The following is a 14,511-nucleotide window of genomic DNA, read 5'->3' on the forward strand; positions in this document are numbered from 1 at the left end:
CTCAGCTCAGGGGGTTTCTCCTCCCTCCTCCTAACTTAAAACTAGTGGAGCTTACTGGACGCTTTCACTGATTGCCTGTCTGTTCCCTTAATTAGAAAATTTCTGACTCGGAGCCTCCATATAATGTGATTTATGTCAGAGGTATTTGAGCTGTGAGGCTGTTTAACATGCCTGCAGCAGACACCCTGCCTCTGCTGGGCTGCAGGCAGCATTGCTGGTCTCCAAATTTTAGTTTCAACTGGAGCCCTTTTTAGGTGCTGAGAAAATTAATGAGAGATGCTTTTTTTTTTTTTTTTTTTTTTTTTTTTTTAAATCATCTTTCCTGGTCTTGGACTTGTGAAATGTTGCCATGGACCTCTTTCCAGGATGGTGAAGACTGAAACATCTAATTGTAGATCAGTCTCTCCTTCCAAGCATCCACATGCTCGTGGGGCTTTCTGATATGTTGTGTGGATTCTTCAAACCACTGACCTTTGCTGAGTGCCCTTGGTTGTGCAGCTTAAAGATGTTTTGTCTGGCATTTGAGCAGAAGTGAAAACTTAGCGCTGGTGGAAACAGGGCAGAAAATGCACTGTGCTCTGAGGATTCAGGAGTCTGGCATTGTCTGGTGGTGACCAGCCATGGCAGTTTGTTCTTTTGTGGTGAAAGGTGACATCCACATTGCAAGCTTGGGGAGGGGTTTTGGGGGTTTAGCACAAACTGAAGAGTCATTGTGACAGCTCTGTTGTCAGCCATGGTTTGCTGGTCACGTGCAGCCCTCTATTAATTGGGCTGTCCTATAAATAAGCAGTTGTACCCAGCCTTACACGTGCAACTAACTTCATAACCAGATGTCACATCTCGCTCCCGATTGCTCTCAGCAGGTTAAGTTATGGGAAGAAGACACCTACAGCTCTGAAAGACACAATAGCTGAGTGGAGGGAGCTGGGGGTGATGCGTGTGAAGGATATGTGATTTGTGATACATACTGGAGGCTTAAAGACAAAAATAGCATAATTTTTAATAGTAAAAGTGAAGGCTTCTGCACTACGCCTTTGCATTCTGCCAGCCTGTAATGAATGGAGGAGTAGTTTGCTTACAAATGATGAGCAGGAATGAATAAGCTCTTAGGTTCTGAAGAAACAGCTATTTCATCTTGGCCTCCAAGACAGTCAGAGATGTGTAGCCCCAGACTGTCGCATGCTGCTCTGAATAAAAATGTCTGGAAGCATAAAATTAAGACTCTGCATCCTTTGTCCTCCCTGTGGAGTTCACTGTTCTGCTTTTGGTTTGTTAGAGGACTTGTGACTAGGGCTGTGTGCTGATTGGTGGTGTTTTTTTAGTTTGTTTTTTTTTCTTCTTTTTTGGAGAAGACCCCTTTGCCTGTTTTTTTTACCCACCCAATCAGCAAGAGGATGTTGTTAAATAACAATCCACTGCTTCAATATTCTTCACCAGCTACAAACATCTCATCAGTGTGGGTTGGAGGGTAATGTAGACATGATCTCTTACTGGGATTGAGTTGAAGTACTGCAAGCAAGAGTCTGGCTGGAAGGATCACTCAAGTGAGGTGTTTATCCACACCGAAATGTGAAGCTGTTGCCTAGAAGATGGTTGCTGTCTTGCTGATGTGAGGGTTTCCCCCAGGAGTGCATTGTGTGTTTGCGTTAGCATGAATGTTTCCCGGAAGGGAGTGAGGGATCTCCTTGGGTTTTGGAGTTGAAACAGTGGCTGCTGGTGTAAATTAAGCTTTTCCAGTGTGTTGGGAACTGTTTTGTTTTTTTCCCTAATGCAGTAACAGATTTTTACCCCAATTGCAAATTTTGTCATACCAAACTACCAAAAAAGAAGGCTGCCTTCGAGTAGTACGTGCAACTGCTGGGTTTTCTGACATTTGTAAGAAAGCTGTTGCTGTTAAATTGTGTTTCACATGTAATACAGCTCTGATGCATTTTAATAGGTGGACACCTAAAGGGGCCTTTTGAAGGTGAAGCAGAAGAAGCAGCTTATTAATTTTGATGGTTCAAAATCAGCAGCAAAGTTGGGGTGGGTATAAGCTATGCCCTAGAGTAAAGAACCACTATCCTTTGCAGTCTCTGAGCAGCAGTGGGGTGGTTGGCTAGAGACCTTAAATATCTCAGTGGTTGGTGTTTTGTAATGGGAGGTTCCACTGCTTTTTTTTTTTTGGTGTTCGGTGTTTTGTTTTGGTTTTTTCCTCCTTCCCCCTTTTCTTTCTTCCCCTAAGCTGCTGCTTGGAATACTTGTTCCTGCACTTGCTAAGAACCTAGTCCAGTGAGGAAACATTCAGAAGGAAAAAGCACATCATGGTTAAGAAGTTGAATACACCTAGTACCATCTTTTTGTTGTAGGATTAATGCCATTAATTGCCTGCTTGGTGCTTAATGATGAACATTTTACGACACAGTCAGAAGTGATTCTCTTTCACTGGCAAAATATCCTTTTGCTTTTGTTTGCCAGGCTGGCAGCAGATACCTGTAGTACCTGAGGGACAGGATTCTTAAAAACTACAGTGTTTTGGAGTATTTTTCCACTTGTCTGCCCACAACTAATACCTTCAACATTTCTGATACCATCTACGTACCATGTAGTATAAAAGTGTAGATTTATATAAGAAGAAGGTAGGGAGAAAAGCCAATAATTGGACTTTGAAAATGGGAAGCATTAAGGTGATATCTGTCATTGCTTTTATTATATATATACACATATATACACATAAATCATATTTGACTCCAACTTACATGTTACTGACCTCCTACTTGGAGAGGTGCCATCTGCAGGGAGTCTTGCCAGCATTTCCCAAGCAAAACATGAGGATCTTGTACCTGCTCTTGTTTATTTGAGTCAGGTGTTAGGGCTGCCTCTCAGCTCTTAGGGCCTCTAGGTACCAAGCTGTTTTGTTAGAGGCTGAAATATTTTTTAAAGTTTTTCTCTTTACTAATAATTAAAATTGAGATGTGTTCCACTTGTAGTAAAAGCAGTGTTAGATTCCTGCAAGCTTGACTGTAGATGAGGAATCAGTTGCTGTGTTTGCTTGGATGCCCTTTAATAGGGTGTATGAAAGAGGAGGATAAAGTTGTCTGCAATGTTATTCACTGTAATCTTTAGCTATCAAAGGGATACACATCCTACAAAATTTCCTGTGAGTGGGCTTTTGCATAGAGAAGTGATAATTAGTTAAAGGCTGTATGAAGGGAATGTATATCTGGATTTTTGCATCCTATGCTGATGCTAACACATGCTAACACTGAACCTCTTTTATTATTCTTAGGGACAGTGGGTCCCATGCTTGCTTCTCTTAAAATAACTAGTGGCAGTGGGACTGCCACAGGCCAAAATGGGGAAGTCCCTCTCAGACTTGGTCTTTACTGAAGCTATAGACAGTGTGGTACTTGAAGATATATCTCATCTAGTGCTTGGTATCAAGCAATAAGAGATGTTTAGGGCTCTTAAGAAACAAAACTGAGAACCCAAGATGAGTATAATATATATAGGATGATTATATAATTTTTACCATTATGATACTCAAGAATCTGGATGATTTTGCTGGCCCAAATGCTCTACCTGCGCCTTGCAGGGCATAAACACATGCAAACGTGCAGGTAACGAAGAAAACACCGAGAACTTAAATGTGTGGGAGGAGTCTGGGAGTAACGTGACATTTGGGATCTCTTCCTGCGTGAAAATATTTTGTGGATGTGATTTTCTGTGAATATGGGATTTGTACATGATTCAGAATGGTTCCAGTTAAAACTTGAGCATCCTGGACCATCAGAGGTAGCATGGTTTTTGCAGCTCTTGGGCTATTCATTCCCATGCATTGTGATTTGGAGAGGGGACATTCATTTGATAACTGTGGGGCTTGGGGTTAGGTTTGCATATTTGAGCACGTGATTTAGAAGCTTCAGAGATGGTCCTGTGCATTACTTGGAACCCCACAGCTGCATTATGATGTCCTGTTTCTGCATTATGCTCGGGTGCAACTGTCTTGCGGCACCTTGCAGTGCTGAGGCAGGAAGCACATGTAGGCACACTCTGGAAAGAAATCTGTCATCTGTTCTGATAAGGTAGGCTACAGGTTTTGTGGAGTGAGGGCAGCCTGAAACCTTGGTGGTGTGTGAAGTTCACCTGTATTCAGCTGAATCAGCTTCATAACTGCTGCATGACTTCCTGAATTGCTGCGGAGGAAGGATGTGCTGGTGACTCAGAAGAAAGTTTATAACGTGTGTCTAGGGGCAAGGTCAGCAAAGCAGACTTCTGATTTTGAAAGTTACACGTTTGCCAGGTGCTCTTAAGACGGTGACTCACCGTGACAGCAAAAGTGACTTCAAAGTACTCGTTTGAAGAAAGAAATAAAATTGTTTTATAGTCCTGAATTAGAAGGTGGAGAGCGGTCATGAGTGATGTGGAGTTGGAGTTAGATTTAGTTAGATAAGAATAATGGGGCAGGGTAGAGTGGAATTTGTGTTTGCATCACTAAATTTGGCACTTGCTTACCTAACTGTTTCACCAGGGTGTAAACTTGTGTGTTCTTTGTGGCTTGTTCATATAAACTTTGCACAGCTGCAAGTGCTGTTCTGTGCTGTTCAATTTCTGAACTGGATTGTGAAATGGAATATTTTCTATATGGATTTAGCACTGCCTCCCCCATTGGTCTTTTTCCTTTGAAAACTGCTCATTTATCTTTGCTTTTGTCTCCTTCAAACATGCCTCTGTGTGTGTGGCATAGCTTAAATTTTTATGAACAAGAATGTAAACACCAAATCTGCACAAGACTTGCAGAAGAGCTCTGTAGCTCTAGTGCATCATCTGTTTGTTATGTAATCTGATATAATGGAAGCAAAATAGAAACCAGATGTCAAGGCAGAGCAATTACAATTTTTCATCTGTGAGTATTACAGTAAATGTACTTTGTATTCCTTTTTCCCTCCCTGAATGTGGAGTTTTATTTGCTGGGGGAGTTGGGAAAGTGCTGCAGGGGACTTCGGAGCTCTCAGCATGGTTCTTGCTTAAAGACTTTGTTATTCAGTACTTGCGTTCTTTCATGTAATTAAGGTCTCTCTGCTACTCCAGATCTGTGAACTAGCATATTTCCAATTTAAAATGAGCTGGACAAAACTGCTTGGTCTCAGGAGACCATCTCAGCTTGTCCAGCTCTGTGGGTTACACGGTCAAGCTGCAGACTGGCACTAAATTTAGCATTTCAAGTGAAGCTGCTTTACTTACCATGCTTGATTAAGTTTTGTATGAAAATCCTATCAAAAAAGGTCTGGTGCAGGCTCTGCTATAGATCTTTCAGCTGAAGAAATGTCTGGGAGGAGAGCAGATGGGCACCGCGGTTAGCTCGTTTTCTCAAATTCTCTCTGTGACTAGGAGGATAAAAGGGAAAATGGATAATCATTGATCCTTTCTGGGAGGAAATTGATTCTTCCACTGGTAGTTTATCCAAGAGGTTTATCCCTGCTGCCTTCCATTAAATAAGGCAACCCTTGGTTGAGAGAGGGATCGATAAACATCCATCTTCATATGTATCTTCACAGGTTCATTTATATGATGTCACTGAGTAGTCACTGATTTTAATTTTCTCTCTCCTCCTCTCCTGTTTTTAGCCTCCTGTTTTGTTGTTGCTGAGGGTTTATGCTCAGCGGCCAGCAGTACCTTTCTGGTGGAGTTGGTGCCTGGGAGCTAGAGTTTTTCCGTGGGAGTGTACCGGGAGCTGTGTTGGGCATCCCAGCTTCATCCTGCAGGCCAGGTTCTGCACAGCTGATTTATGGCTCCCTCAGTGTGCTCTTTCATTGGCTGCTGTGAGTAGGTTACGAATGAAGCTTTCATGTTCCACTGAATAAAAATCCTTCTTTTCTGCACTGACAGCTTTTTACTAGTTGGCTGATGTGGAGCCTACCTTGGATGCTAAACACACCTTTACTTTCTGTGCTTCGGTGTGGAATAATGAATCAGAAATCTTTCACAAATCTGGTATCTTCGTTTATCTATTAAGTACAGATGCTTGAAATTCTTACAGCAGTTGTATGTTCCAGTTGAAGGAAGTACTGGCAGTGTATTAAAAGATTCTTGCTCTTTTTGAACAGCAGGTTTTTTCCTTTAAAACACAGCAAAGAACAAGGGAAAGAGACAAAAGCGAACACTTAGAAATAGCATCTCATCCATACCACCTCTGCTTTCAAGGATAACATGGAAAGAGGATTTGGATTCATTGTGTGTGCTTACTGCGTATCTCTACTAACAGCAAGTAATGACTTTGTCCAAAGTTCCAGTGATGAGATATGTAAGCTTATGTGTGAAGAAGTTGTTAATATTTGTGAAGAAGTCACATTTAAAAAAGAAAACTGTGGATTTTGGAAATCCAGGAAAACCTGTAGCAAGATGAGCTTTGTCTTGGGAAATAAGACTTTTTTTAGCTTGTGCTCTGCAAATTGGTGGAGGGTGGGCAAGCAACCTTTTGAAAATGAGACCACTACCACGTGAAGTGGTGATGAGTCTTGATAATGAGTGCTGTACCTACACTGCTAGAGAGGAAGAGAGAGAAGGCTTCAGGACTTGTGTAGTTTCCCTTTTGTTCCTATTACCCTGTAGAAATACAGGCTCAGGTTTTAACCTGTATTATTTGTACTGAGCATGGCTTTTAGGGAAGGTGGCTAACATTGAGGAAAGGATGCTGGGGTGGGATGAAAATGCAAAAAACCAGTCTGTGTTCCTTGTAAGTTCATTAAAAAAAGTAAATGCAAAAGCCTGTGAAAAAGTTCTGATGGGAACAGAGACTTGACTACTGAAAGGTATTTGGTTGTTTCCTCCTGTAATTTGACTGATCTGAGTAGTTAGTCAGCCTGGAAATACTAACTTGTAGTGCCTCCTGTACTGTTACTTTGTATGCCCTGCCTTTTCTCTCCGGCCCTTTTGTCAGTTGTCTCCTTCTGTCCCTAGTAGGGATGAATTTTAATGGCAGTGTCCATTCTCCTAAACTGAAGATTTAACAATTGAAGAGTCTTGCTCTTTCCTCCTGCACGAAGCACTTCCAGAAAACTTTACGACTGCAGGGAAGCTGGAAGACCCCTTTCACCTGTGTAGTCTGGCTTCACTGCCATCTCAAGGACTTCACAGGAGACTGTGGGATGCAGCCTGAGCCCCAAGGTCACCATGAAGAACATCCCTCATGTTAATTACTGTGGACATTTGGCCAGCTCTCTTACAAAAACAGCTTTCTGAAGGTAGTGGTGCTCTTCTCTCTACACTGGTCCTCTGCAAGGCCAGAAGGTTGGGAAGCTCTGTGGCTTGGTCTTGGTGAACACTTCCTGAGCTTTGCTGACTCTCACATTATTGAAAGTGGACCCAGAGGTAATGGGGCCTAAAACCATGGAAATGTGTAGCAGGGATGCTGGCCAGAGTGTGCTGGTAGACATAAATGACTTTTTTTTTCAATGTTTTCCTTCTTAAAACTAATCCTCCACTGACTTACAAATCAATCAAGTAGACGTTGGGTTTGATTTTTCTGCTGTGGTGGTGCCATATTGGTGTGACCAGCCTCTGTGACCTTATTTCTTAGCCAAGGGAACCTGGTTGTGTGGCATGTTTTCTGGGGACAAAAATACTAGCAACAGCGAGTCACATGTCACCAGGAGCTCTTACTATAAAAACAGCAGCTCTGTTGTAAGCGACCTTCAGCATGGCTGTGAACATTCCCTGTGTTATTTTTAACCTGTCTGGGTAAATTTCCAATACAAACACCAGTGCCAATCTGATGCGTGTGCTTTCCCAAATCCTTATCTTCTGCTTTCTAGTCTGGTGACACATTGGATGGAACAGCTAGTTTTGGGATTGGGCATAGCTTTGCTTTTATGTCTGCCGTACCAGGGAGAAATAAATACTTCAGCTCTGTTTTACTGCCACAGGGAATTTTTAAAAGGAATTTAAAAAAAAAAAAAAAAGATGTGTCTTAATATCTTTTTTTTTATTAAAGGAGAAATACTTTTAGTTAGGTTTTAAAAATAGATGAAGGCTGTACTTTGATTAGGTTGCTCTGGCACTGACGTCAATGTGTGGCATTTATCTGTGTACAGATTTGTCCTCCTGTTGACTAAGGCTGTATTTACACAAACGAGGGTATTTCTGTTCACTGAGTACAACGAGGAATGTCTCTGCTCAAGTTGTCTCCCTAGTATTCTTGGAATCAGGCTATCTCTCCTACTTCACTTTTACACTGGGATGGCAACAGGCGTTCTTTTATGTGTCGGAGAACAGAGTTTTAGGTATTTACATTGCAGTAGGGTAGCTTGGTGGTCTAGCCTTGGTGGAGAAGCATGCTGCTAAAGCAGTGCCAAACCTGACTAGGAGAAGTGTAACATAAGGTATGAGCCTATATGGGTCTTACTGGATGGCTTCGCTATTGGGGAGATAATGGATATCCTGTAAATAGGAATTGCAGAAAATATATCCTGTAAATATGAAAAATACAGTGAGCAGTTTCAGATCAGCACTGCTTTGAGTGCTGATTTTCATGTTTTTATTCAGTTGTTGCTGTAATTAAAACTGATTTAATTTTCCTTTTTTTAACTTTATTTATTACAAAGCTAAAAAAAAATCTCTTTTTATGGGGAGGCTGAACATAAAGCTGTTGAACTGTCACATATCACTTGGGCATTCAGGTGCTGGAGCTTCTCAGAGCGTCTCTCCTCAAAGCAACACTTGGGGTTTCCCCAGATCCCACTGTTTCTAACATCAGCAGAAATTGCTAAGTAGTTTTGTACAGTCTTTAAGATCTGGTTTCTGGAGCACGTGGTTACCCAGAAGTAATTTTGGGGGGGACATATATGCTGTTGAAATGAAAGGTCAGAGTAGCAGTACTTTAAGTCATTCTGGTAGCAGCAATGCCTATGGTCAGTGTGACTCTTGTGCATCTGTACAGAACCCGTCTCTTGCTCTCTCATGCTGCTATGTAAGGGAGCTACATGAAGCAGGCAGGTCTGATGTCATTCCCTGACAGCTCCTGTTTGTGGCAGAAAGTGTGATCTGCAGTGGAAGGGTTCTGACTCACGAGTGGAGGTCACTGGTGGTGAGACAAGAGGGGTCAGTGTTCTGGCTTTGCTGGGAGTGAAGCTGAGCATAGTCCAAGATGGATCCAGAGCAGCTGCAGCTCAGCCTGACCTTCTACTGCAAACTAATATTACTGCTGGATTTTTTTTCAGAATTTGGGCTGTAAATTGCTATGGCATGGGAAGCATTTTGCAGGGGTAAGATACCTCTGTGGAATGAGGTGCTGCAGTTGGTTGAGGATGATAGCATTTCAGATTTCTTTGCTCTTGAGGTAAAGCCCCACTACATTTTCCAGTGCTGTCAGAATCATCTGGAAAACAAAGTGCTGCTGCAGTAGGTCCATCCTTTTCATATGCAGCAGTTCAGATCAAAAAAATGACAGGTTCCTGAGTTCCACTGCAGCAGGTCAGGCTGCACCTAGGACTAAATGGGCAATGCTGTCTCAATGCTACTGTTGTTTATATTCCCATTTTCTGTTTCTTTGCATCTTCTTGATTATAAAGGCAGACTGAAGGGTGGGCAAAAAATAAAGACTTTTGAGCATGTGAGCAGATGGAGCTAGGATGACTAGATGTTTAAAATTTAGATTTCTTTAAAAAGGGTTATAAATCTAAATCTTAAAGGTTGAAATGTAAAAACTTACAGCATATTTGTCTTTCATTCTGTAGAGCCTGTAAGAATCTTGCTGATGAGCTCAATGCACTGACCTTTTAGCAGAGTGAATTCTTGGTTTTGTTTAGGGTTTTTGCTTTGGTGGTTTTTTTTTCTTTTGCAAACAACAAACCTTTCTAAGAAAAGCTGAATATTTCACTCCGCCCCCACCGTGTCACTTTTGAAGTACTTGGGCAGATTAGAAATTTAAAACCTTTTGAAAGATACAACCTTTTCTGTGGGAATTCTGTTTTTGCTATTTGAAATATGAGGAGTGAAGGCTTGACCCTGCTTTTCTTTTGACTTACTGGTTTGGGTTTTTTGCATATGTTCGTGTGCAAGCAGGAACAACTCATGGGGAAGAAGTGTTGAGGCTGTGAAGGTAATGCTTCTTCATAAATCAAACTGACTGAACTTAAAGCTCTTAAATGCTTTCCCTGATCAACAGAACACTGAAGCTGCAATGCATCATACTAAATTCCTTAAATACAGCCTTAAATATGCTTAAAATGTAATGGCTAAAAGGAAGAACCTGCTGTGTGGTGCTGACTTGAGTGTTCAATAAAGCTGAGAGGCTGCTGCCGTGCAAAGGTGGGATTTCTTAATCAGAAGTATAGAGCAATGAAAACATCAGCATGAGTTAAATGAAATGCTGAATGAGTTCATATAGTGGAGTTGTGTAGGATCTTTTTAGACTGTGTTGATCAGCAAACTCATGGGAGTTTGTGTCTACACTAAAAAAACCTCATACCCACCCAACCCCAATGACCAAACCGTATTTTAAAGCTTGTCTTAAATGATTTGCATTGAACAAGCTCAAGAAAGCCCACTATGGAGTTTGTGTGTCTTTGAACCTCATTCCAGTCTTGTACTTAAGTTGACTTTAATGAAAAAGTTTAAGCTACTTCTACAGGTGCTGAGGCTTCTGGTACTGTAATACCTGATTGAACAAACCAATTAATGCCGAAGAATTTATTTGCAGCATTAAAAAAACAGGTTCTGCTCTCGTGCTGAGATCAGCCCATTAGCACATACCTGAAATATTTGCCTGGAGAGCCATTAGATGTGTAACTGTGGCTTCATCTGTTTTGCAGGTTTGCTGCTTCAGTGGTCTCTATAACTTCCTAATCCAGAGCTAGGTAGCTCTTCAAAGGATGCAGCTTGGGTTGTACCTCCTGAGAGACGAGGAGCTCACTCAGAGGCATGGCCTGGGGGCTGTGCTGACTGCCATGCTGTCCTCGTGTCCCAGGATGGGTCCTTGCACTCTAGTTTCTGCCTGGATGGAGGGAGGTCATGGCTGTCCCTGCTTGCCCCTTCTCTGGTACCTTTACAGTCAGAAGTGCAAGATCAGAGCTTAGTTGTCTGTATGGCTTCTGAGGTTATGGCAGGAGTCTTGTATCAGTTAACAGGTGGAGGAAAAAAGACTGTCTCCCAAGCAGACAGTTCATCTTAAGGAGAGTGCAGTAAGTTTTTCTTTACAGGTCTTGATCTTAATGTCATAGCTAGTGTACCTGCCCTGGCAAATCTGTAGGTGAGAGCTGTTGCAAGCCAAATGCAATACTGAGCCCCACAGGGCTTTCTTCTTGCTGAAATCAGAGTAAAAAATAGGGAGGAAACACCAATAGCTTCCTTGTTTCCTGTCCACCGGAAAAGCCAAGGTAAAAAGTTCTCAGGTGGTCCTGCTGTCCAGGGTGAATTTTTCCCCTCCCAAACCAGCCAAGACATACACATAGCATGGCTTTTTCACACAAGAATGTACAACATCCAGTGAAAACAGGCAAGGAAGTACAATTTGAAGGGATACGCTTGATCCAAAATGGCTGATTCTGTCCTTTTAATTTATCCTATTACAATACCTGGTTTTATTATATAAGATCTAAACTTTTGCAAAGAAAAGGAGACGTATCTTAAAAAGTTATAGAAGACCTGTTAAAAATTTTAGGAAATGCAGAGAGTTCTGTTTCTTTAGTGTTGAATCAGCTCCTCTAATAATGAGGTTGTATGTTTGTTATTGGGGAAAATTGTAGCTGGACTAAGGAAAAAAGTTGAGGGAGGGCCTGCTTTGTGGATTGCTGTTGAAGGGAGCTGTTAACTCAAACTACTGATCTAAGTGAGGCAATTTTTTAAAGTCTGTGTCTCTGGTGGATGGTATTTAAGAATTGTCAGGTTCCGCCTACTCAGACTTTAAGGAGAGCATTAATATTTGCAGCAGTTCATCTTCTGCTCTGGTTGTTGGTCTCTTGCCCTCTTCTGGACAGTCTCAGGAGAAAGCCCACATCCATGGACAGCAGCCAGAAGATGCCATGGGTAGAAGCTTTCATGGCTGCATAATTGAAAGGTGATGGTGTTGTTTGGACTTGCAGATGTGCCCTTTGGTTATGTGTTCGTGAGCTACACTATGAAAAAACAGACACCAGTGGTGGTAAATCTCAAAGATGCTCGTTGTTATGGGGATGCACTTGGCATCTTTACTTTAACTTTTAATTTGTCCTTGACACTGAGATAATAATAGAGGAAGACCACCAAAACCTGTCTTGATTAAAGGCTGATACAAATTAACTTGCAAACTTTTTCAGTTTATCATACTATTTACAGTTCCGTGGCAGACGATTTTCAAGTGAAATGTGGTTTAAATCTGTAAGCCTTTTCAGCCCTCCAGGGGAGGGGGTAACTGATGTCTACTCACTTTGGGAAGGCATGAAATTTGTTGCTATCTTCTGAAGCTGTGAAATTAAGTGTTTCACTCCTACATGATCACACATTTATAGATTATTTGCACTGACTTATGTATAGCTTTTACCTGGCCCTTATCCTTTGGCAAGAGGGGAAGGAGTTCTAGCTGGTGTCCTGTAAGCAGAGCCCATTGGTAGAGAACTAAATTTTGGTTCCCATTTCAGATGGCAGGTAATGTGCTTGTAGAATATTTCCCCCAAATTTCATAGTAGATGAAACCTGCTGAGTAAAATGCCATTATCTCCACTACTAACCCATATATGTTTGGGGATTTTTTTTACTAACTTGCAATTATTAAACCTGCCTTCACCTGCAGGCTTGCTGCCACTACTGAAAATTGTTTTCTTCGTGAGCTGAAGTGTAGCAGAGAGTCAAGCTGATCTTTTCACATCTTGCCCTGAGGCAGCTGCTGGTTTCTAAAGCTTTGTAATCTTTCCCTAAAAAAGTGGAGGGAGCTCAGAGGAGCTGCTGTCCTGTGGCATCCATGCTGGAGAGGGTGCTTGCTTCTGTCCCCTCAACCCCTCCCTCCAGAACCCAGCTTTTCCAGTAACTTGCTTGGTAAGTGTCTGGATGAAGATTGTAAGACAGGGTTGAACCAGATGACCCTTGAGGTCCCTTCCAAGTTGACATTCCGTGATACAATTTTGGAAGCATTAATGAAATTAGCATAGTGGACAATTTTTCTCTTGCTGACAAGGGGTTTGGGGCCATGTATTCTGGATGGTTAGTAAGGATACAGGGCTCCCCGTATCACACACCTTTCACTTGAGGATCTCTGTGCTTTGTGGGTAGTTGTTCAGCTCAATATGGGATGGGTTTGCACGAGGTGGGGCTGTAGTGTGTGCTTTGGGTAGCTGTGGCACACTTGGAACAGGATGTTTTTTTAGGACTGTGATTTATGTTGGGAGAGTATATTGGAGAGATGTCACAAGGAGTGAGTAGCTAGGGATATATATTCTCCTGTGAATTTTAGAAGATGAATTAGTATGTTCTTAGACCAGTGGATGGTTAGGCTTTTATACCATTTTTCATCTCATCTTTTTTTCCTTAGAGATATAACATATTGCCCCTATACACAATCTTCACATTTACAAATTTCTTACTTGAAGCATTCACTGCATGCAGGTGTTCATAAAACAGACATTCATGTCTTAAAAACTCTGCTTGCCTGTGGTGAATGGGAAGCTTTCCCAGGTAAGCCGGAGCTCACTGTAGTTGGTTCCTGAATAAATGAACCTTTCATCATTTACAGGAGGAGTCAGGGGGAAGCACCACCTTGCTGTGATGGATGCAAAGTGCACCTTCCAAATGTAGTGCTGTCTTCTCTGCTGCTGAGCTCAGGGGCTTGAGCAGCTGGGAGCAGCTCTTTAGGACAGGTTGCAGGAAATACAACAATTTGTTTGTATCTCTGCAAGTTGTTTGGTAAATACAAGGGTCTGTCTGCAGTGGAGCAGTATGAATGGCTAATGGGGTTTTCATGATAAATGGGAATTATTGCTGCTGTCAAGTCTGCTCATATATGCAAAATACATACTGAATGTATACGTATATATATACAAATGCATATATGTATGTCCTGTGTAGAAACAAACATCTTTTGTCTCCATACCCTGTTTCCTTGGGGGACACATTTCCTTGTCCCTACAACAACATGTGTAGGGACAACACCAGTTAAACAGAATAGCTCCTTTACACTCAGATGTTTTGCATAAAATAAGCCAGGGTTGATACGAGCTTGCTCTTTTAATCATAAAGGGAAAAAAAAACCTTCTGGGCAATTCTTGTTCAGGTACGGGCTGTGGAAAGGTCAGTGACTTCTCACTTGCTGAGGCTGCTGCAAAACAATTGTGGAATCTGTCTTGGTTTGGAAGTGGAACTGTTTGTGGCTCTTCAGGAAGGCAGCTTTTGGGCTCAGATGATGTAGTAATGGATATTTAGCTATTTCTGTTCAACTAGGCCTGCTTTTTTTAGTGGTGGCTGGTCAGTCAAGATCCTCTAGGTTTTAAAGCAAATGCTTGGTTTAGAACTCTGTGGACTCCAGAAGACCTCACAGGAGGTCTTGTATGGTAATGTATGTCCTTG

General features: G+C 41.9%; 1 protein-coding gene across 17 annotated transcripts in view; it reads left to right on the top strand.

The window, feature by feature from the left end:
* The window catches only part of HDAC4 (histone deacetylase 4), a 259,775-nt gene that overhangs the window by 43,686 nt on the left and 201,578 nt on the right, over positions 1-14,511 (top strand). The gene's annotated exons all lie outside the window — the stretch shown is intronic.

This window comes from Calypte anna, chromosome 7 (genome assembly GCF_003957555.1).
Source record: "Calypte anna isolate BGI_N300 chromosome 7, bCalAnn1_v1.p, whole genome shotgun sequence".
NCBI lineage: Eukaryota > Metazoa > Chordata > Aves > Apodiformes > Trochilidae > Calypte > Calypte anna.